Genomic DNA, 24,423 nt, shown 5'->3' with positions numbered 1-24,423 from the left:
GCAGCTGGAGTACTGTGTGCAGTTTTGGGCGCCGCACCTGCGCAAGGATATTTTGGCCTTGGAGGGAGTGCAGAGGAGGTTTACTAGGCTGATACCGGAGTTGAGGGGGTTGAGCTATGAGGAGAGGCTGAATAAACTAGGCTTGTACTCGTTAGAGTTTAGAAGAATGAGGGGAGATCTCATTGAGACGTATAAGATGATGAATGGGATGGATAGGATAGAGGTGGAAAGACTCTTCCCGCTCAAAAAAGACAGTAGGACTAGGGGGCACAGCCTCAAGATAAAGGGGGGGCGGTTCAGAACGGAGTTGAGGAGGAACTTCTTCACTCAAAGGGTGGTGAATCTCTGGAATTCTCTGCCCGTTGAAGTGGTGGAGGCTGCCTCGCTAAATATTTTTAAGAAGCGGGTTGATGAACCTTAGTTAGGCTGCACTTGGAATATAGTGTTCAATTCCGGTCACCACACTACCAGAAGGATGTGGAGGCTTTGGAGAGGGAACAGAAAAGATTTATCTGCCTGGCACGGAGGACATTAGCTATGAGGACAGGTTGGAGAAACTTGGTTTGTTCTCACTGGAACGACAGAGGTTGAGGGACAACCTGATAGAGGTTTACAAGATTATGAGGGGCTTGGACAGAGTGGATAGTCAGAAGCTTTTTCCCAGGGCGGAAGAGTCAATTACTAGGAGGCACAGGTTTAAGGTGCGAGGGACAAGGTTTAAAGGAGATGTACGAGGCAGATTTTTGACACAGAGGGTAGTGGGTGCCTAGAATCTGTTGCCGGGGGAGGGAGTGGAAGCAGATATGGTAGTGACCTTTAAGGGGCATCTTGACAAATCCGTGAATAGGATGGGAATAGCAGGATATGGTCCCGAAAGGGTAGGGGGTTTTAGTTCAGTTGGGCAGCATGGTCGGTGCAGGCTTGGAGGGCCGAAGGGCCTGTTCCTGTGCTGGAATTTTCTTTGTTCTTTGTTTGAATCAAATCTCAGGTCAAACCAATGTACCAGAGATCTCTTCAAACAGGCCTCAGCTTTTTGTCTGGCAGAGATTCAAAGCAGTGCTCCAGGAGAGGCTCCTGATGTCTCTCCGTTATCCCTGTTGCTAAGGTGTGTGGTCAATAATGAACATTTCCCAGCCGACACATTGGCCGGAATTTTACTGGCCAGTATACTGCGGAATTCAGAGCGGGAGAGGGATGGAGCATGGGAAGGTCTGCTCTCCTTAGGTGGGATTTTTGGGATGAGCGAGGCTGTAAAATCCCACCAATTGTGTGTCAAAATAACGGTCGTTATTCCCACTTTAGAGGTAACTATCAGCTGCTGGATAAAGGATCCTTCCCAGGCTCCTCCCCTCTCCAAAAGGGCCAGTTTCCTGCTCGGTTCTGTGGGACTCAATGCCAAACAGTGGGAATATTGTCTGTCCTCAGTGGCTGGTGGAGTTATTGAGGGGCTGGCCACCCTCCCTCTGCCTTGCTTACTCTTCCCTCATCATCTATAGATGTTAATCAAGAGCAGAAACCCTGGCTCCGTTCTCCTCCCTCACTCTAACCCACTCTCTCCGTACAGAGGGAAAGACTGAACAGTGTTCAGGAACAGGAATCCTAGCTGATTTCCCCTCTCTCCCTCTCTAACCCAGGGATCACTGGACAGTGATCAGGAGCAGGAATCCTGGCTGATTTCCCCTCTCTCTCTAACCCAGGGATCACTGGACAGTGATCAGGAGCAGGAATCCTGGCTGATTTCCCCTCTCTCTCTCTCTAACCCAGGGATCACTGGACAGTGATCAGGAGCAGGAACACTGGCTGATTTCCTCTGTCTCTAACCCAGGAATGCAAGCAGAATCCTAACGGATTCCCCCCCAACCCGCCTCTCCGACCCAGTGTTCGGAGCAGAACCCTGGCTGATTTCCCCCCTCTCTCTCTCTCTCTGACCCAGGGATCAGGACCAGGAACCCTGGCTGATTTTACCCCCTCCCCTCCCCCTCCCCCTCCCCACTCTCTCTCTGACCCAGGGATCAGAACGGGAACCCTGGTGGATTTCCTGCACCCTACATCTCAGTATTATCTTAGTAACAGGACAAACACAACCAAGCAATACTTCCCAGCCAAAGAAAAGTGGGTGTTGTCTCTGATAATCTTGTTAGAGTCAATGAATTAAGCTGCAAAATATGCAGAATACATTTGTATTAATTTAAATAATGCTGCTACTTTAGGGAGGTGTCGGCTTATTTACTTAAACAAGATTTTCACACGTTTGGAATGATGCAGGAAATAATTTAAACTCATGCATGGATCCATTGACGGGAGATTCTGAGTGTTTGACAATCCATCTCAAACCAGAGTGGGAACCTCAATTACTGGATAAGGTGGGAGACAGAAACATAGAAACTAGAAGCAGGATGAGGCCATTCGGCCCTTCCAGCATTCCAGCATTCATTTTGATCACAGCTGATCATCAAATTCAATATCCTGACCCTCGTTTCCCCCCCCCATATCCCTCGACCCCTTCGGCTCCCAGAGCTATATCTCATTTCTTTTTGAAATCACACAACGTTTTGGCCTCGATTACTGATCCAACTTGATTTGATTTATTATTGTCACATGTATTAACATACAGTGAGAAGTATTGTTCCTTGTGCGCTATGCAGTCAAAGCATACCATTCATAGACAAGGAAATGAGAGAGTTCAGAATGTGGTGTTTCAGTCATAGCAAGGGTGTAGAGAAAAGTGAGGCAAGTCCATTCAAAAGTCTGACAGAAGCAGGGCAGGAGCTGTTCTTGAGTCGGTTGCTGCGTGATCTCAGATTTTTGTATCTTTTTCCTGGCGGAAGAGAGAATGTCCAGGGTGCGTGGGATCCTTGGCTGCTTTGCCAAGGCAGCAGGAAGTGTAGACAGATGGGAGACTGGTTTGCGTGATGGATTGGGTACATTCACAACCTTTTGTAGGTTCTTGCGGTCTTGGGAAGAGCAGGAGCCCAGACCAAGCTGTGATACAACCAGAAAGAATGTTTTCTATGGGGCATCTGTAAAAGTTGGTGAGAGTCTTTGCTCCAGAAGGCATTGCCAGGTCACTGTCTGGCCACGTACCTCCTCCTGTGGGGGTGAATTCCACACATTCATCACCCTCTGGGAGAAGAAATTTCTCCTCACCTCAGTTCTAAAAGGTTTACCCCTTATCCTCGAAATATGATGAGAGAGGATTCTATGGGGCTTGAGCCAGAAAGAGTTTTTCCTACTCAAGGATCTAGATAACCATGACTTCTGGGTCAGATTCGCCCCCAAATAAAGAACCCTGAACTTCAAGGGCATAAATGAGTATGTTGGATGGATTGGCCATGGTAAATGCGTAGGGTTACGGGGATAGGGCAGGGAGGGGCTGGTGGGCAAGGAGGGGCTGGTGGGCAGGAAGTGGCCGGTGGGCAGGGAGGGGCCGGTGGGCAAGGTGCTCTTTGGAAAGCCAGTACAGCCTCGATGGGCCAAATGGCCTTTTTCTCTATTCTAGGGATTGGCGAAATTTCACAAAAGAATTGCAGTGTTGGCTCCGCCAAAAAAACAGACATGATTCCTCCAAAGAAAACAATCAGTTTCTCCTCCAGATCTTACAAAAAAAACAAATAGGTGTGTTTGTTGACAGGGTTGGCTAATGAGGAGAGACTGAGTAGACTGGGGCTATACTCATTGAAATTCAGAAGAATGAGGGGAGATCTTATAGAAACATATAAGATGATGAAGGGAATAGATAAGATAGAAGCAGGGAAGTTGTTTCCACTGGTGGGTGAAACTAGAACTAGGGGGCATAGCCTCAAAATAAGGGGGAGCAGATTTAGGACTGAGTTGAGGAGGAACTTCTTCACACAAAGGGTTGCAAATCTGTGGAATTCTCTGCCCAGTTGAGGCTCCCTCATTGAATGTTTTTAGGGCAATGATGGATAAATTTTTGAACAGTAAAGGAATTAAGGGTTATGGTGAGCGGGAGGGTAAGTGGAGCTGAGTCCACGTAAAGATCGGTCAGTATTTTTCCACCCCCCCTCCCGATCACTGGCTCCTCCCCACCCCCACCCCCTTCTCACCAGGCTTCAGCCCAATCCACACTGCCAGATCACCGGCACCTTCCTACTTTCTCTGCTCCCACCCCCCACAGTCGCATCACCGGCATTCCCAGCTCCTCCCGATCACCATCACATCGAGATGAATCTCCCCAGTAAGGTTCCCTGGCACAAGTTATCTCTGGCAGGTTAGCATGGGCATGGTTCCAGCCTGGTGGAGCCAACCTGTGCCAAGGGGGAAGGTCTGGGGGGGCATTGACTGGCCACTGTCTGGCTGTTTACGTCTTCCCCAGGAGCTGTGCCTACCTTTACGATCCTGGGTAGACCCTCAGGATAGGTTCAAATTCTAGATTCTATGCACAAGTGTTTGGGTCACACATTCAGATTTAATTTGATTTATTATTGTCACATGTATTGGGGTGCAGTGAAAAGTATTGTTTCTTGCACATTGTACAGACAAAGCATACCGTTCATAGAGAAGGAAAGGGAAGACTGTAGAATGTAGTGTTACAGTCATAGCTAGGGTGTAGAGAAAGATCAACTTAATTTGGTGTAGGTCCATTCAAAAGTCTGACAGCAGCAGGGAAGAAGCTGTTCTTGGGTTGGTTGGTATGTGACCTCAGGCTTTTGTATCTTTCTCCAGATGGAAGAAGTTGGAAGAGAGAATGTCTGGGGTGTGTGGGGACCTTAATTATGCTTTTCCGAGGCAGCAGGAAGTGTAGACAGAGTCAATGGATGGGAGGCTGGTTTGCGCAATGGATTGGGCTACATTCCCAACCTTTGTAGTTCCTTGCGGTCTTGGGCAGAGCAGGAGCCCAGACCAAGCTGTGGTACAACCAGAAAAGATGTTTTCTATGGTGCATCTGTAAAAGTTGGTGAGAGTCGTAGCTGACATGCCAAATTTCCTTAGTCTTAGTTCAGACTGAGACACGGAGAACATCCTGCCTCATTTTCACTACATCTTCTGTCTTTGTATCCAGTAAGGAAGTGTTTAAAATTAGATTCCACCTTTACTTTTGACAAATGACATCATTTTTGACGATTGCATCGAACCAGAGATGGGGAGTCTGGGGGCAGAGAGAATAAAATTCTTTAGTTTTCAGCACAGCAAGAGATTCAAGTCTTTGAAATTTCCTGTCAATCCAGCACCCAATCATTTAAGAGGAATGTGTGCTTATAATTGGATACAAACTCTGCTATGAAGTTCTACCATTTTCACGCAGAGAATTCACTTTTGGTAGCTGGTGCAGTGAGTGGAATTTTCAGTGTGATTGGGAATTATTGCTTCAGTTCGCTCTCTCTCCTCGCTGTGTTTCAATGAAGCTGTCAGTTGCAATCTCAATTTTTTTTAAACCAAATGCATTTTCACGAAAATTCAAAGCGAGGCCACACTGAATTCCCAAACAGCATTCCAACAGAAATCAAACTTCCCTCAAATCCACTTGTTATTTGTTGGCTCATGTGAGAGAGGGAGAGACGGGCTGTATTGGTGAAGATTGGTTCTCCCTGGAAGCCTTTCCAGCAGTCCGTTCACTGGTGGCTATGTACTCCCTCCACGGTTTACCCACTCCCACATTTCTTGCCTCTCAATATTGTCGGTTCAAATCCCCCCCCCCCATTGCTGAAAAGGCTGATTCATGAAGGCTAATAACCCGGAGAATCTCTCTTCCACTTTCTTCCGTCAGGAAAAAGATACAAAAGAACATAAGAACATAAGAAATAGGAGCAGGAGTAGGGCCATCTAGCCCTTCGAGCCTGCCCCGCCATTCAATAAGATCATGGCTGATCTGAAGTGGATCAGTTCCACTTTCCTGCCTGCTCCCCATAATCCTTAATTCCCCTGTCTATCAGAAACCTATCTACCCGTCACTTAAATATATTTAGCGAGGTAGCCTCCACCACTTCAATGGGCAGAGAATTCCAGAGATTCAACACCCTTTGAGTGAAGAAGTTCCTCCTCAACTCCGATCTAAACTGCCTCCCCCTTATCTTGAGGCTGTGCCCTCTAGTCCTGCTATTCTTTCTAAGCGGGAAGAATCTCTCTACCTCTACCCTATCCATCCCTTTCATTATCTTATACGTCTCTATAAGATCCCCCCTCATCCTTCTAAACTCCAACGAGTACAGACCCAATCTATTTAGTGTCTCTTCATAGTCCAACCCCCTTCATCTCCGGTATCAGCCTAGTGAACCTCCTCTGCACTCCGTCCAAGGCCAATATATCCTTGCGCAAGTGCGGCGACCAAAACTGCACACAGTACTCCAGCTGCAGCCTCACCAGTGCACAAAAATTTGAGGTCACGTTCTAACCCACTCAAGAACACCATCTTCCCTGCTGCCCTTAGGAATGGACCTACCTCGCAATAAGTTGATCTTTCTCTACACCCTAGCTATGACTATAACGCTACTTTCTACACCCTCTCCTTTCCTTCTCCCCTGTGTACTCTATGAACGGTATGCTTTGTCTGTGTAGCAAGCAAGAAACAATACGTTTCACTGTATCCTAATACGTGTGACAATAATAATCAAATCAAACCTTTTAGTTTTAAATGTTATTCTTCTCTCATAGTTAAAAAGTCAATGTGCAGATTGGACAGGGCAAACACTTAATCCATCTTCTCGCTTTCTCCAAAACCAAATTCGGATTCAAATTGAATCCAATTCACAATCCCCAAGAGAGAGACATACTAGCTCCAAGTATCACTCCCTGGCATCACTCAGGATCACTCCTTGGTGTCAGACTTTGATCTTATCCCTGATCTTTAGCCTAAAGGCTGATTATTGCCCATCTCTAGCTGTCCTGGAAAGGTGGTGGTGAGCTGCTCTCAAACGCTGCAGCCCCTGTGGTGATGTGACACCCTCTCAGTGCTGTTGGGAGCTGGGATATTGTCCAAGTGATGGTGAAGGAGCAGGTGTACATCTCCATGACTCCATGATGGGTGACTGGGGGGGGGTGGTCTCAGTTGCCTAATGCCACTAATATTTGTCTTGGGGTTGAAGGAAAGTAACCCAATCCTAGCCATGGAACTGTGGCCATGACGATCAGGATTTCAGAAACTTCAAACAAGAAAAGACAAGTGATGCAGGATGAGCCAAGATCACATTCTGTATGTTAATGAGCTAATCATTTTGTATATTAGCATATGAAAAAGTAACAGTGTGGGAGTATGAAGAAATATGATCCAAACATCCAGGGCACACAGATAAGTATTTAAATGTTGCACTGAAAATGCAAAACGATAGTGGCTGGCCATCCCTCTCACTCCAGAGCTGATGAGATAAACTAACAGAGTGCAGGCTGGGGATTGGGCCTGGACTTTACTGTTCCATCCCAGCCCACCCTAAGACCCCACACTCTGCAACCCGGGGGCCGTGCCACTCTGCTCCTGCTGCAGGTCGGTACCCATCCCTAATCACTGAATGTCTTACTACTGGGGCGGCACGGTGGCATAGTGGATAGCACTGCTGCCTCACAGCGCCAGGGACCCGGGTTCAATTCCAGCCTCAGGTTACTATCTGTGCAGAGTCTGCACATTCTCCCAGTCTCTGCGTGGGTTTCCTCCGGGAGCTCCGGTTTCCTCCCACACTTCAAAGATGTGCGAGTTAGGTGGATTGGCCGTGCCAAGTTGCCCCTTAGCATCAGGGAGATTAGCAAGGTAAATACGTGGGGCTACAGAAATGGGATGATTGTCAATGTAGATCTGATGGGCCAAATGGCCTTCTTCTGAATAGCAGAGATTCTATGAGGATTCTTTGGAAGGGAGGCTTGGATTACTGATTCAGTTCAAATATCACCCAGGCTGCTTTTGAATTTAAATTCAGTCAATTAAAATAAAACCTGGAAGGAAAAACTAGCCTCAGAAATGATGATTCTAAAATTATACACTGACATAAAAACCCATCTGCTTCACTAATATTCTTTAGGGAAGGAAATCTGCCGTCCTTACCCGGTCTGGCCTACATGTGACTCCAGAGCCACAGCAATGTGGTTGACTCTCAACTGGCCTCCAAGGGCAACTAGGGATGGGCAATAAATGCTGTAGTAAGAAGTCTCACAAAGCCAGGTTAAAGTCCAACAGGTGCCTCACCTGATGAAGGGGCAGTGCTCCGAAAGCGCGTGCTACCAAAAGAAACCTGTTGGACTTTAACCTCTTGTTGTGAGACTTCTTACTGTGCTTACCCCAGTCCAACACCAGCACCTCCACATCAGTAAATGCTGGCCAACCAGCAATGCTCATGTCCCACGAATAAAAAAACGCAGTTGATTCTAATCCATTTCCAAAGTTGCCAAGCACAGCACTCAGCAGCTAAATAAACCACAGATAGAAATGGACAACAAATATTGCCCTTGCATTATTCTGCTTTGCTGATTTTATATACTAATGTAGTCAACTCACTTGTACAGCAAGATAAAGGGATTAAAAGCTTGCTGCATGGTGGACTACTTACACAGGAACATAGGAATTAGGAGCAGAAGTTGGCAACTCAATCCTTTGAGCCTGTCCTGCCATTCAGTCAGACCATCTCTGATCTCTCCCTGGTCTCAAATCCACCTCCCCATGCTCCCCCATCTCCCTTCATCTTAACCAGTGAGTTAAGCTTTATTAGATGGTTGTCTAATGGAGAGGGTACAGAAAAGGTTTACCAGGATGTTGCCTGGTATGGAGGGCATTAGCTATGAGGCTGGAGAAACTTGGTTTGTTCTCACTGGAACGACAGAGGTCGAGGGCCGACCTGATAGAAGTCTACAAGATTATGAGGGGCATGGACAGAGTGGATAATCAGAAGCTTTTTCCTAGGGTGGAAGTGTCAGTTACTAGGGGGGGCACAGGTTTAAGGTGTGAGGGGACAAGGTTTAAAGGAGATGTACGAGGCAGATTTTTTACACAGAGGGGGGTGGGTGCCTGGGACTTGTTGCTGGGGGAGGGAGTGGAAGCGGATACGATAGTGAGTTTTAAGGGGCGGCTGGACAAATACATGAATAGGATGGGAATAGAGGGATATGGTCCCCAGAGGGTAGGGGGTTTTAGTTAAGTTGGGCAGCATGGTCGGTGCAGGCTTGGAGGGCTGAAGGGCCTGTTCCTGTGCTGTAATTTTCTTTGTTGTTTGCTTACAGTCCAGGATGGAAGAGAGTGAAAAACTCCATTAATGTCTCTGATGATGTCACTACACTAATCAAAAGGAGATGCATTAGTTCACCATACAGAACAGTTCTTAATGATAGTTTCCTTCCTTGTCTTACTCAGTGCTGTTAACTGTGATAGTCTGAGCAGTGGTACTCTGCTTATTGTTAGACCGTGGCACTGTGGTATGAGGCTAGCGCTGTTTGTGAGCCCAGAGCAGTGTTCCCCACTCACTCTCCAACACTTCCGCACCTCCCCTTGACCCCTTCCCCAAATCCATTCCAAGCATTGGATCCCCCAAACATCCAGGCACCAGCCAGTTTTTAGGTGTCCAGATCACCACCAACCTGTCCTTCTCCCCCCCACCCCATGCTGGCACTACAGTTAAGAAAGCCCACCAATGCCTCCATTTTCTCAGGAAGCTAAGGAAATTTGACATGTTAGCTATGACTCCCACCAAATTTTACAAATGCACCGTAGCATTCTTTCTGGTTGTATCACAGCTTGGTATGGGCTCCTGTTCTGCCCAAGACCACAAGGAATTACAAAAGGGTTGTGAATGTTGCCCAATCCATCACACAAACCAATTTCCCAACCATTGACCTTGTCTACACTTTCTGTTGCCTTGGCAAAGCAGCCAGCATAATCAAGGATCCCACATACCCCAAACATTCTCTCTTCCATCCGGAAAAAGATACAGAAGTCTGAGGCCATGTCTCATCCAACACAAGAACAGCTTCTTCCCTGCTGCTGTCATCAGGCTTTTGAATGGACCTATCTCGCATTAATTTGATCTTTCTCTACACCCTAGTTATGACTGTAACACTACATTCTGAACTCTCTCCTTCCTTTCTCTATGAACAGTATGCTTTATCTGTATAGCGCGCAAGAAACAGTGCTGTTCACAGTATGTTAATACATGTGACAATAATAAATCAAATCAAATTAAATCAAATCAAAAAGCCCCAAGTCTTCACTAACCTAGTGTCAGGCTCTGTCCCTGCTTCAGGGTGTATGGAGGGTTACCCAGAGGTGGAGGAGGTTTGAAGGGGGAGGGGGGTGCTGGGTAAACCTGTCCGTCTGACTGGATTCGGGGCAGCTGGAAGAAGAGATACATTCCCCGAGAAAACCCAAGCTCCTGACTCTCAGTCGGCAACGCCACAGCGACCAACATCAAAATCATGACCTGCAGTTGAAAAATTGAGGCGTAACCACCAGGGCAAGTTCACCCAGAGCTGTGCTAACTAACAGGGCTGGAACTCTGCATGGTTCCATGCTTTCATTAAAGGGGCGGCAGCTTCTAAAACACCAGCAATTAAGTCAAAGCCACTGCATTGTCCCTTCTCCATTCACCGGTTCCCTTACAGCCACAAGCTAACGTGTCCCCTCCCCTGTCTCTCTCTCTCTGTCTGCAGACAGTTATCACATCATTAAAAAGATGACTCTGTAAATGTGAGGAGGTGTCAGCAAGGCAGAAAGCAAACTTAAAAAGAAATCAGATGTGGAAGAAGATGAATGATTTTTGAAGGGATATTTCTGACTAAAAGCGGTTTCTGAGAATGATTAAAATTGGAGATGTTTTCAGTTTAGAAAATCATATAATCCCTACAGTGCAGGAGAGGCCATTCGGCCCATCGAGCCTGCATCGACAACAATCCCACCCACCAACTAGCCCCTATCCCCATAACCCCACATATTTACCCTGCTAATCCCCTCTAACCTATACATCTTGAGACACTAAGAGGAAATTTAGCATAGCCAATCCACCTAACCAGCACATTTTTGGACTGTGGGAGGAAACTGAAGCACCTGGAGAAAACCCATGCGGACACGGGGAGAATGTGCAAACTCCATACAGACAGTGACCCGAGGCCGGAATTGATCTCGGGTTCCTGGCACTATGAGGCAGTGGCGCTGACCATTGTGCCACCCTGTTAGAAATGAGCTTGGAAATAGTAAACTGGGGCAATCTGTCCGATACATCAGTCTGTGTTTCGCTCCTCCCAAGGTGACTGAGAGGTCCTTACCAGCATTCAGAGATCCAGTGAGGAAGAGAACATGAGCAAACCAGAGTATATCATGAATATAGTGTTCAATTCTGGTCGCCACACTACCAGAAGGATGTGAGGCGTTGGAGAGGGAACAGAAAAGATTTACCAGGATGTTGCCTGGTATGGAGGGCATTAGCTATGAGGAGAGGTTGGAGAAACTTGGTTTGTTCTCACTGGAGCAACGGAGGTTGAGGGGTGACCTGATAGAAGTCTACAAGATTATGAGGGGCATGGGCAGAGTGGATAGTCAGGCGCTCTTTCCCAGGGTTGAAGAGTCAATTACTGGGGGCACAGGTTTAAAGTGTGAGGGGCAATGTTAAAGGAGATGTATTAGGCAAGTTTTTTTACATAGAGGGTGGTGGGTGCCTGGAACTCACTGCCAGGGGAGGTAGTGGAAGCGGATACGGCAGTGACTTTTAAGAGGTGTTTTGACAAATACATGAATAGGGTGGGAATAGAGGGATATCGTTCCCGAAAGGAGAAGGGACAATGCAGTGGCTTTGACTTAATTGCTGGTGTTTTAGAAGCTGCCGCCCCTTTAATGAAAGCATGGAACCATGCAGAGATCCAGCCCTGTTAGTTAGCACAGCTCTGGGTGGTTTTAGTTCAGTCGGGCAGCATGGTCGGCGCAGGCTTGGAGGGCCGAAGGGCCTGTTCCTGTGCTGTAATTTTCTTTGCTAATGTGGGTTTTGTCAAACATGTGGATCTTGTCTGTGTTCATTTAGGTAACTGAATAAAGTCCCTCCAATTTCTCTGCAGCCTTTCCATTTTCACACACAGGCAATGATTCGGACACTTTCTTGGTTTCCAGTTTATAAGAACCATTCTGAAAACCCATGATAAGTTCTGGGACTATCCAGCCAGCCACAGGAGTGTTTGCAATTGTTAAATTTCCTTTGAGTTTGAGGTGTGCGTATTGTGACTCTTGCGTGTAACCATTTGTCAATCCTTGCTGGTTTCTTGTTGGTGGACCGTGCTTAGGAACATTGCAACACCTTTCCTGACAAAGGAATGGACACAAGGCACCATAAGGCATTCACTGTGTCACAAACTCCGGATTACAAGCAAAAAATAACAAAAATATATCATAGAACATAGAACATTACAGCACAGTACAGGCCCTTCGGCCCTCAACGTTGTGCTGAGCTATGTCCAATCCCAAGATCAAGCTATCCCACTCCCTATCATTCTGGTGTGCTCCATGTGCCTATCCAATAACCGCTTGAAAGTTCCTAAAGTGTCCGACTCCACTATCACAGCAGGCAGTGCATTCCACACCCCAACCACTCTCTGAGTGAAGAATCTACCTTGGACATCCCTCCTATATCTCCCACCATGAACCTCATAGTTATGCCCCCTCGTAACAGCTACATCCACCCGAGGAAATAGTCTCTGCACCTATAGTCTACCAATCCCCCTCATCATCTTATAAATTTCTATTAAGTCGCCTCTCATCCTCCTCCACTCTAAAGAGAAAGGCCCCAGCTCCCTCAACCTTTCCTCATAAGACCTACCCTCCAAACCAGGCAGCATCCTGGTAAATCTCCTCTGCACTCTCTCCAATGCTTCCACATCCTTCTTATAGTGAGGTAACCAGAACTGAACACAATATTCCAAATGTGGTCTCACCAACGTCCTGTTTGGTTGCAGCATAACCCCACGACTCTCAAACTCAAACCCCCTGTTAATAAACGCTAACACACTATCAGCCTTCTTCACGGCTCTATCCACTTGAGTGGCAACTTTCAGAGATTTGTGGATACGAACCCCAAGATCTCTCTGTTCCCCCACATTCCTCAGAACCCTGCCATTGACCCTGTAACCCGCATTCAGGTTAGTCCTACCAAATTGAACCACCTCTCATTTATCAGGGTTAAATTCCATCTGGTACTTTTCGGCCCAGCTCTGCATCCTACAACAGCCCTCCACGTCATCCACTACTCCACCAATCTTGGTGTCATCAGCAAATTTACTGACCCACCCTTCAGCCCCCTCTTCCAAGTCATTGATAAAAATCACTAATAGCAGAGGACCCAGCACTGATCCCTGTGGTACACCGCTGGTAACTGGTCTCCAGTCTGAAAATTTTCCTTCCACCTCCACCTTCTGTCTTCTATGCGACAGCCAGTTACTTATCCAATCAGCCAAATTTCCTTCTATCCCACACATCCTTATTTTCTTCATGAGCTGACCATGGAGAGCCTTATCAAACACCTTACTAAAATCCATGTATACAACATCAACTGTTCTACCTTCGTCCACACATTTGGAATGCAATCAAATTTGTGAGGCAGGACTTACCCCTCAGGAAACCGTGCAGACTATCCCAGATTAAACTGCACCTTTCCAAATGTTCATAAATCCTATCTCTCAGGACCCTTTCCATTAACTTACCGACCACCAAAGTAAGACTGACTGGCCTATAATTACCAGGGTCATTCCTATTTCCTTTCTGGAAGAGAGGAACAACATTCGCCACTCTCCAGTCCTCTGGCATAATCCCCGTGGACAGTGAGGACCCAAAGATCAAAGCTAAATGCTCCGCAATCTCATCCCTTGCCTCCCAAAGTATCCTAGGATGTATCCCATCTGACCCAGCGGGCTTATCCACCCTCAGGTTTTTCAAAATTGCTAATACATCTTCCCTCAGAACATCTACCTCCTCCATCCTATCAGCCTGTATCACGCACTCATCCTCAAAAACATTACCCCTCTCCTTAGTGAACACTGAAGAAAAGTATTCATTCATCACCTCATCTGTCTCTTCTGACTCCATGCACAAGTTCCCACTACTATCCTTGACTGGCCCTAATCTACATAAGAACGTAAGAAATAGGAGCAGGAGTCGGCCATCCAGCCCTTCGAGCCTGCCCCGCCATTCAATAAGATCATGGCTGATCTGAAGTGGATCAGGTCCACTTTCCCGCTTTCTCCCCATAACACTTAATTCCCTTATTGATCAGAAATCTATCTACCTGTGACTTAAACATATTTAGCGAGGTAGCCTCCACCACTTCAACGGGCCAAGAATTCCAGAGATTCACTACCCTCTGGGAGAAGAAGTTCCTCCTCATGACTCCCCCTTATTTTGAGGCTGTGCCCTCTAGTTCTTGTTTCAACCTCACCCTGGTCATTCTTTTATTTCTCACATAAGAGTAAAAAGCCTTGGGGTTTTCTTTATCCGACCCGCCAAGGAGTTCTCATGCCTCCTCCTAGCTCTTCTAAGCCCTTTCTTTAGCTCATTCCTAGCTACCTTGTAACCCTCAAGCGACCCAACTGAACTTTGTTTTCTCATCTTTACATATGCTTCCTTTTTCCTTTTAACAAGACATTCAACCTCCTTTGTGAACCATGGTTCCCTCACTCGGCCATTTCCTCCCTGCCTGCCAGGGACATACCTATCAAGGACACACAGTATTTGTTCCTTGAAAAAGCTCCACTTTTTATTTGTGCCCATAACTGACAGTTTCATTCGCATCATAATTACCCCTGCCCCAATTATAAACCTTGCCCTGCCGTGTGACCCTATCCCTCTCCATTGCAAAAATGAAGGACACTGAATTGTGGTCACTGTCTCCAAAGTGCTCTCCCACAAACAAATCTAACACTTGGCCTGGTTCATCACCCAGTATCAAGTCCAATGTGGCACCACCTCTTATCGGTTTATGCACATATTGTGTCAGGAAACCCTCCTGCACACACTGTACAAAAAGTGTCCCATCCGAACTATTCGATCTATAAAGGATCCAATCAATATTTGGAAAGTTAAAGTCACCCATGATAACGACCCTGTGACCTCCACACCTATCCATAATCTGCTTTGCCATTTCCTCCTCCACATCTCTATTACTATTTGGGGGCCGATAGAAAACTCCTAACAACGTGATCGATCCTTTCCTATTTCTAACTCCAGCCCATATTACCTCAGTAGGCAGATCCCCCTCGAAATGCTTTTCAGCAGCCGTTAAACTATCCTTGATTAACAATGTTACTCCTCCACCTCTTTCACCACCTTCCCTACTCTTACTGAAACATCTATACCCCGGAACTGCCAACAACCATTCCTGTCCCTGTTCTAACCATGTCTCCGTAATGGCCACAAGGTCATAGTCCCAAGTACCAATCCACACTCCAAGTTCACCTACCTTACTCCTGATGCTCCTTCAACCCACCATCCTGTCTGCCTGTACACTCCTGCGACCTTGGTACCTTCCTCAGTGCCTCACGACCCTCAACACTGGCTTTTGGACTATGTCTCATTTTCCTATCCCCCTGATAAATTAGTTTAAACCCCCCTGAAGAGCAAATGCAAATTTCCCTCCCCGGATATTAGAGCCCCTCTTGTTTAGGTACAAACCGTCCTGTTTGTACAGGTCCCACCTTCCCCAGAATGTGCTCCAATTATCCAGGTAAATGAAACCCTCTCTCCGACACCATCCCTGCAGCCACAGGTTAATCTGCTCTCTCTCTCTCTCTGTTCCTCAGCTCACTAACACGTGGCACCAGCAACAAACCAGAGATGACAACATGCTTTGTCCCGACTCCCAGCTTCCATCCTAACTCCCTAAATTCCTGTTTTAAATCCCCATCCCTCCTTCTATCTACACCATTGGTACCGATGTGACCACAACCTGTGACTGATCCCCTCCCCCTTAAGGATCCTGAAAACACGGTCCGGGACATCACGGACTCTTGCATCCGGGAGGCATCAGACCATCCGTGAGTCTCTTTTGCTGCCGCAGAACCTCCTCTCTGTCCCTCTAACCATCGTGTCCTCAATTACTATTGCTCTCCTGGTCTCCTCCCTTCCCTTCTGAGGCACAGGGACGGACTCAGTGCTGGAGGTCCGGTCACTCTGGTTTACCACTGGTAGGTCCCCCCCCCCCCGGCCCTCAACAGTGTCCAACGTGGAATACTTGTTGCTGAGGGGAGCCACAGGGGGTCCCCACACTGGCTGCTTCCTCCCAGCCCCTCTCACTGTCACCCATCTATTTTCATATTTAGGAGTCTCCAAATCCCTGATGTTTTATCTCTGATCACCTCTGCCTCCCGAATGATCCGAAGTTCATCCGGCTCCAGCTCCAGTTCCCTAAGGCGGTTTTTGAGGAGCTGGAGATGGGTGCCCTTCCCACAGGTGAGATCAGCAGGGACACTGACAGCATCCCTCACCTCAAACATCCCACAGGAGGAACATTGCACTGCCTTTCACTGCCATTCCCTCCAGATAAAGAAAGAAAGATCTTGCCTGATATTCCCTCACCCCCTTAGATTAGAGGAATAAGTGAGAAAAGAAGAAAGTTTACCTGCTCTCACTCCAAGCCTTTTTTTCAGGTTAGAGGAGGGGGGAGACTCTAGAATTTTATTGGGGGAGAAAAAAACCTTCCCGGGGTCACTGGGGCCTACTTCTTGTTTTACACTCCCAGTTTAGAAAAAAAACCTCCGAAAAAAGTAAGGTAAAAATCCCTCTTACCGACAAGCTCTCTGCACTGAATCTCCACTTCAACTGCTCCTCTGGAAACAATGAGGTTGAACCCTCTGAGGTAAGTACCTTTTAAAGGAGAAAAAACCTTCTGAGGTGTCACTGGGGCCTCCTTCTGGTTTTACACTCCCAGTTTAGAAAAAAAACCCCTCTGAAACAAGGAAGGTAAAAATCCCTGTTACTGACAAGCTCTCTGCACTGAGTCTCCACTCCAGTTGCTCCTCTGGAAATAAGAAATGTCTCTTGTATTTCACTCTGAGGAGCTCAGACAAGGGGGAATAAATGAAGATGGAGTTGTGATAGGTTACCAGCACAATGGTCTTGTTCCTTAGTTCAAAAGAGAAAATGCTGGAAAATCTCAGCAGGTCTGGCAGCATCTGTAAGGTTTCAAGTCCAGGTGACCCTTTGTCAAAGCTAAAAGGCACAGAAAGTAGGAGATATTTATACTACAGGGAGAAGGAATGTAAAACGAAATAGAATTGTGGCTATGAATCATCTTTCAATTCTCTTGGGGTGACGGGAATCAAGAATGGGATCTTGATCAATTGGGCCAGTGGGCTGACAAATGGCAGATGGAGTTTAATTTAGATAAATGCGAGGTGATGCATTTTGGTAGATTGAATCAGGGCAGGACTTATTCAGTTAATGGTAGGGCATTGGGGGGAGTTACAGAACAAAGAGATCTCGGGATATAGGCTCATAGCCCCTTGGAAGTGGAGTCACAGGTGGACAGAGTGGTGAAGAAGGCATTCAGCATGCTTGGTTTCATCGGTCAGAACACTGAATACAGGAGTTGGGACGTCTTGTTGAAGTTGTACAAGACATTAGTAAGGCCACACTTGGAATACTGTGTACAGTTCTGGTCACCCTATTATAGAAAGGATATTATTAAACTAGAAAGAGTGCAGAAAAGATTTATTAGGATGCTACCGGGACTTGATGGTTTGAGTTATAAGGAGAGGCTGGATAGACTGGGACCTTTTTCCTCTGGAGTGTAGGATGCTGAGGGATGATCTTATAGAGGTCTATCAAATAATGAGGGGCACAGATCAGCTAGATAGTCAATATCTTTTCCCAAAGATAGGGGAGTCTAAAACTAGGGCATAGGTTTAAGGTGAGAGGGGAGAGATACAAAAGTGTCCAGAGGGGCAATTTTTTCACACAGAGGGTGGTGAGTGTCTGGAACAAGCTGCCAGAGGCAGTAGTAGAGGCGGGTACAATTTTATGTTTTAAAAAGCATTTAGATAGCGTTTGGACAGTTACATGGGTAAGATGGGTATAGAGGGATATGGGCCAAATTTAGTTTATTATTTAAATCATTTTAAGTCAATTTATCATTAAATCATTTGATTTAATAGGATTGAGGGTTATAGATAGGCCAAGTAGGTAGGGACATGATCAGCGCAACTTGTGGGCCGAAGGGCCTGTTTGTGCTGTAATGTTCTGTGTTCTATAAATGCGGGCAATCGGGACTAGTTTAGGGATTTTAATAAAATGGGTGGTGTGGACAAGTTGGGCTGAAGGGCCTGTTTCCGTACTGTAAACCTCTCTGACTCTCATCCCACAGTATAAATATCTCCCACTTTCTATACCTTATAGCTTTGGCAAAGGGTCATTTGGACTTGAAACGTCAGTTCTTTCCTCTCCTTACAGATGCTGCCAGACCCTCTGAGATTTTCCAGCGTTTTCTCTTTTGGTTTCAGATTCCAATATTTAGCTTTAGTCTTGTTCCTTAGTAATGGCTGTGTCACTCCAATCCATGGAACATGACTCCATGACTGAGTCATTTCTGTGCAAACATTCTAATCCTCCTTACTCAAAGGAATCTGCAAATAGATTAATGGATTTGACAGGATCCGGGAGAAAGCATCTGAAAAAACATTCACAAGTGACCATACAATTCCGTGTGGAAGTGCAGAACATCACGGTAAACTGAGGAGTGTTGTGAACAGATAAAATCAAGCCTTGCCATATGGACCAGTAATCCAGCAGTGAGTCTAAACGATTAAGCAGATTAATGAGCGATTGGCGCTCTCAAACCTTCCCCTTCACTGAACATCAATCGGCTATTCGGTCTGACTTCGGCAGAGTTGCGATCCAAAAAATGGGGTCAATAATTCCGGGAGAGTGGCAGGAAAATGGAGGCCATAGTCTGCTCAGCCATGAGATTACTGAACCTCAAAGCAAGCTCGAGGAGACCTGGTCTATTCCTGCTCCTAATTCATATGTTTTCATGTTAATAATCAGGGTGGGGAACCCTACCCTCAACTCCAGCTCCCAACTGCCGAGTTGCAGCTTCCCAGCTCTGTGACTGAAGCCAGTTCCATTCTTCCTCAGCTCAGTGAAGGGATTGAGTTCTCCGGCTCTGTCTGATCCATGTCAACATCCTAGGGCTTGCCATTGGCCAGAAACTGGGCTGGACAAGACAGATAAATATCATGGCTACCAGAGCAGGTCAGAGGCTGGGACTCCTGCAGCGAGTAACTCACCTCCTGACTCCCCAAAGTCTGTTCACCATCTACGAGGCACAAGTCAGGAGTGTGATGGAATACTCCCCACTTTCCTGGATGGGTGCATCTCCAACAACACTCAAGAAGCTCAAAACCATCCAGGACAAAGAAACCCCACTTGATTGCTGTCCCTTCCACAAACATTTAATCCTTCCACCACCAAAAAACAGTGGCAGTGTGTACTATCTACAAGATACATTCTATTAGTGACATGGTTTGTGTAGGCACTGGATTGAAACTAAGCCCCAGGTGGAGTCAAGTGACCCTGGATGTATTGGAATCAGCATCCTTGGCCAGGGTCAGAGTTAATCATTTGGGATTCATCCCCCTCTTCCTTGCAGGAAAGGGTGTGTGGGTGTTTGAGGGTGTCAGTTCAGGATGGCATCAATTTCATCTTCTGAACCCACTATGGTTGAATAGTCGCCTGCCTGTTACAGTCTTAACTCACATGCAAAGGTTGGCCAGAGAGACCCATGGCATCATCCATACAACACTTTGACACAATCCAGAACAAAGCAGCCCCGCTTGATTGGCACCACATCCACAAGTACCCACTCCCTCCACCACCGACGCTCAGTAGCAGCAGTGTGTACCATCTACAAGATGCACTGCAGCAACTCACCAAAGATCCTCAGACAGCATCTTCCAAACCCACCACCACTTCCATCTAGAAGGACAAAGGCAGCAGATACACGGGAACACCACCCCCTGCAAGCTCCCCTCCAAACCACTCACCATCCTGACTTGGAAATATATCGGCCGTTCCTTCACAGTCGCTGGGTCAAAATCCTGGAATTCCCTCCCTAACGGCATTGTGGGTCAACCCACAGCACGTGGACTGCAGCGATTCAAGAAGGCAGCTCACCCCCACCTTCTCAAGGGGCAACTAGAGATGGGTAATAAATACTGACCCAGCCAGTGACACCCAGGTCCCATGAATGAATTTTTAAAAAGTCCTATTCTGAGAGTTGATTTTTAATGTGGCTTCGGGAGAAAATCAAAACATAAAGAAACATTTCCATTCCTCAGAACAAACACAGAGACCAGGGACAAATAACTAATCAGGAAATGAACACTGACCCTGAGTGACACTGAGGAGAGAGTGAACAAGTTGCAACAGGCAATCTGTCCCAGTTTGAATCTGATTAGTCCTCTGCTGTTTACTGTCTCCTTAGTATACAATCATAGAATCTTTATAGTACAGAAGGCGGCCATTTGGCCCTTCGGGTCTGTACTGACCACAATTCCACCCAGGCCCTATTCCTGTAACCCCACACATTTACCCTGCTAATCCCCCTGGCACAAGGATCAACTTTGCATGGCCAACCCACCCAACCCGCACGTCTTTCAGATTGTGGGAGCAAACTGGAGCTCCCGGAGGAAACCCATGTGGACATGGGGAGAACATGCAGATTCCACACAGACACTGACCCGGGGCTGAAATTGAACCCAGGTTCCTGGCACAGTGAGGCAGCATTGCTGACCACAGTGGCTGGAATTTTAATGTCCCACCCGCCATGGGAATCGGGACGGGCGAGGGGTGGACAATGGTAAGGTCCACTGATCTCTGATGGGATTTTACGGGTTCAGGAGGAGTGAGACTGTAACACCCCGCTGTATGCCTTTCTTATAACCTATCAATCAACATTTCTCAAAGTGTTTTGGTGCTGGTTTCCGGGATACATAAGATGTAATCCCTACCACACTCACTGTCTTCTGATCTTTCCCTGAAGTACTGCAGACTTTCATATTGCTCATCTCACAAGTTGCAGTAACATCATTTGTTTATCCTGACACAGGCAGTTAGCAAATTTTGCAATTTGCAAACACTGAATGGGTATCATTAAGATGAATTTTAAAAGAACCAAAAGCCTCAGTTCTCTGCGGCCCCCGTCAGTGCGGTTATGAATGATTAATATCGGCATCAGCTCACAGACAAAACAAATCTTCACTCACTAGCTCTTTAATATCATTAGCAGTTGGCTGATGTGTAGTTTAGGATTCCATCAAAGTACAATCTGCACGTGCACCGGGTTTTAGCCAACTTTCAAATGCTGAATTCATTTCCATGCTGTAAAGAAATGTGTTTGCCGGCATTTATTATCCATGATTATGATTTATTGTTTGCTGTTTTTTAATTGGAGCTATGATCGTGTGAACATTGGGGCTGGAATTTATAATCAGCACAAAAATCTCAAAATTCACCAGCACTTCACACTATCCTCCGGAGTTGTGTAAATCCTCTCATCATCGTCACAATAAACTGGGCTCATCTGCTTGGAAAATATCCCTATCTGTGGCACAGTTGCACAGAGGTTAGCATTGCCACCTCACAGTATCAGGGACCAGGTTCGATTCCTGGCTTGGGTCACTGTCTGTGTGGAGTTTGCACATTCTCCCCATGTCTGTGTGGGTTTCCTCCGGGTGCTCCAGTGTCTTCCCACAGCCCAAAAGATGTGCAGGTTACGGTGGATTGGCTGTGCTAAATTGTCTCTCAGTATCAGGGGACTAGCTAGGGCTGGGTGGGATCGTTGTTGGTGCAGACTCCATGCACCAAATGGCCTCCTTTTGCACTGTGATGTTTCTATGATTCTCTCATTCTACCCTCTCTCCACCCTTATTCTGTTCTCTCCCACCCTCACTTTGTCCTCAACCCCACCCCACACTGACCTTTCCCCACCCTCACACCTCTTCACGCCACTCTCACTCCATCCTCTCCCCCACCCCTCGCTCCATCCTCTCCCCACCCTCGCTCCATCCTCTCCCCACCCTCGCTCCGTCCTCTCCCCACCCTCGCTCCGTCCTCTCCCCACCCTCGCTCCGTCCTCTCCCCATCCTCACTCTCTTCACTGTCTCTCATGTGGGTTCCGTGCTCAGCTGAACACTCTCAAGCATCCAGTGATGGTGCAATAACTATTGGTGAGTGGCAGTGGAGTATTGGAACATGGATGAGCCAACCTGTCTTCATGTAGACATTTTCCAGTGGGTGGCACAGTGGTTAGCACTGCTGCCTCACAGCGCCAGGGACTTGGATTCAATCCTTGGCCTCGGGACAGACACAGTCTGTGTGGAGCCTGCACATTCCCCCCGTGTCTTCATAGGTTTCCTCGGGGTGCTCCGATTTCCTCCCACAGTCCAAAGAGCATAGAATCCCTACAGTGAAGATGGAGGCCATTCGAGCCTGCACATATCACAATCCCACCCAGGCCCTATCCCTGTAACCCCACATATTTACCCTAGTTAATCCCCCTGACACTGGGGTCAATTCAGTACGGCCAATCAACCTAACCCACACATCTTTGGAGAGTGGGAGGAAACCCACACAGACACAAAGATGTGCAGGTTAGATGGATTGGTCATGTAAGTTATCCCTTAGTGTCCAAAGATGTGTAGGTTAGGTGGATTGGCCATGCTAAGTTGCCCACTAGTGTCCAAAGATGTGAAGGTCAGGTTGATTGGGCATGGTAAATTGCCCCTTGGTATCAGGGGGATTAGCAAGGAGGTTTATGGGGATAGGCCTGGGGTGAGATTGTCATCAGTGCAGGCTCGATGGGCTGAGTGGCCTCCCTCTGCACCATAGGGATTCTATGATTCTCTGAAATGGGAGGGGAACAGACACGATTACAATTCCTTCCAAATGCGTTTCCTTTCCTCATTCACTCCGAGAAACTTTGCTACAGTGACAAATTGATCTTGAAGATTTTTGGCAGAACGCCGTGCGGTGTTAGTGTCCACTGGGATGCTCCATGGAATTCTAAACATTTCTGGGAATATCCACGAGCTATTCAGCCATGCTGGGCCTGACTCGAGATTCAGTCAGTTCAACGTTCTCCCAGTACTCTGACACCCGTCACCGTGCCAACTGATGACTTGCTGCCTTTTGCATCGTGTGTGTGTGTGTGTGTGTGTGTGTGTGTGTTGGGAGTGGGGGGGAACAGTGTGGTGGTGGGGGGAAGGGGGGAGAAGAAGGTGGCACAGAAATGAGGCGTGACTCGAGAAGATAAAATCAAATTGTCAGATAAATTAGTGGCAACAGATTCTTGTCTGTGGCTTATCAGAGCAGAAGACAGGAGCCCCATCGTGTAGCGAGACTTACTCATCTCAAAATTTATGGAATTCACAAACACTCCTTAATAATTGCTTTAATTCACGTGCACATAATTCATCATCTATTAATAGACCCGGGCTGGAATCAGCCGGAAATCTGCAGCAAAGACAAAACCTTGGGTAGATCTTCACAGTGGATCGGATTCTCATCAATAAAACTGCATCTACACCGCATCTTTTATGTGGCAAAATGTTCTAAGGCACTTTAACAGGCGGGGCCCAGGACAGGACAGGACCAGGATGTGGCAGGCAGCCTCCTAGAATGAAAGGTCATGGCCTTGGGGTCAGGTGGGGGAGAGGATCGTGGAATTAACTCATTTATCTCTCATTCCCTTTATTTCATTTTGCCTTCCCGATTTAACTTCCTTACCTTTTTTTTCCCTGAGATTTTGCACTCTTAGGAATGATGAAGTGAAGATTATATCAAATTCATAGTGATATATGTCCTGCTAGGCACTGCACACACTGTATCAGAATCAACAAAGAACCTTCATGTGCAGGAGATAAATGATTAAAGCCAGAAGCAGAAATGGGCAAAAATGAATCCAATGATCTTAATCATAGCGTTCTCTCTGTGTGTAATCTCACAGCTATGGCCATCAGTTTAAAAAGCGGCTGTATTAATAAGAACTGATCTACAAACTGTCTACAAGTGTGAATGCTGACACTTCCATTAATGAATTTACATCATATAATCTCATTAAAAATTTATTGAAACCGTGTATTAGCAGAATACTCTTGATGGGGACGGTATGGTGGCACAGTGGTTATCACTGCTGCCTCACAGCACCAGGGGCCCAGGTTCGATTCCTACCTCGGGTCACTGTTTGTACTTTCTCCCCGTGTCTGCGTGGGGTTCCTCCGGGTGCTCCGGTTTCCACCCACACTCCAAAGATTAAGTTGATTGGCCTTGCTAAATTGACCCTTGTGTCAGGAGGATTAACTAAGGTAAATATGTGGGGTTGTGGAGATAGAGCCTGGGTAGGATTGTGTTTGGTGCAGGCTCGATGGGCCGAATGACCTTCTGCAGTGTGGGGATTCTAAGATGAATGAAAGTAAATTGTTTCCAGAATTCAGCATGTTATGTCTTTCCTTGCACCACATCACCCC

The sequence above is a fragment of the Carcharhinus amblyrhynchos genome, unplaced genomic scaffold (genome assembly GCF_965287045.1).
Source record: "Carcharhinus amblyrhynchos unplaced genomic scaffold, sCarAmb.v2.hapA scaffold_37, whole genome shotgun sequence".
NCBI classification, from domain to species: Eukaryota; Metazoa; Chordata; class Chondrichthyes; order Carcharhiniformes; family Carcharhinidae; genus Carcharhinus; species Carcharhinus amblyrhynchos.
This window is presented reverse-complemented; position numbering follows the sequence as displayed.